The sequence below is a fragment of the Penaeus monodon genome, chromosome 27 (assembly GCF_015228065.2).
Source record: "Penaeus monodon isolate SGIC_2016 chromosome 27, NSTDA_Pmon_1, whole genome shotgun sequence".
Classification (NCBI taxonomy): Eukaryota; Metazoa; Arthropoda; class Malacostraca; order Decapoda; family Penaeidae; genus Penaeus; species Penaeus monodon.
This window is the reverse complement of record NC_051412.1, coordinates 37,072,291-37,072,554: the sequence shown is the minus strand read 5'-3', so window position 1 is coordinate 37,072,554 and position 264 is coordinate 37,072,291. Positions and strand designations below refer to the sequence as shown.

Genomic DNA, 264 nt, shown 5'->3' with positions numbered 1-264 from the left:
CTTCCCGGCCAACAAGTTCAGTCAACGTGCGTCACAGTTATGGTCGCGGGTTCTTTGGTTCATATCGCTCCAGTGACGTTTCTCTTTTATGCACATCCTCCACACTACACAAACGTCTCTTTAGCGTTATGGAAAAGAATTGTGTGGTTCACGCCTCGGGGAAAATCTTTGGTGAATTCTTTTCCTTTCAAGACATGCCTTAGGAGTTTTAATGGCAGGGAAGAAAAAATAATGTTCTTGGGATATGTTACGAACTGCGTCTCT

At 43.9% G+C, this 264-nt stretch overlaps 1 protein-coding gene across 1 annotated transcript in view; it reads left to right on the top strand.

Annotated features, from left to right (window-relative positions):
* The window catches only part of LOC119590512 (arrestin homolog), an 87,402-nt gene that overhangs the window by 47,149 nt on the left and 39,989 nt on the right, over positions 1 to 264 (top strand). The window lies entirely within an intron of this gene.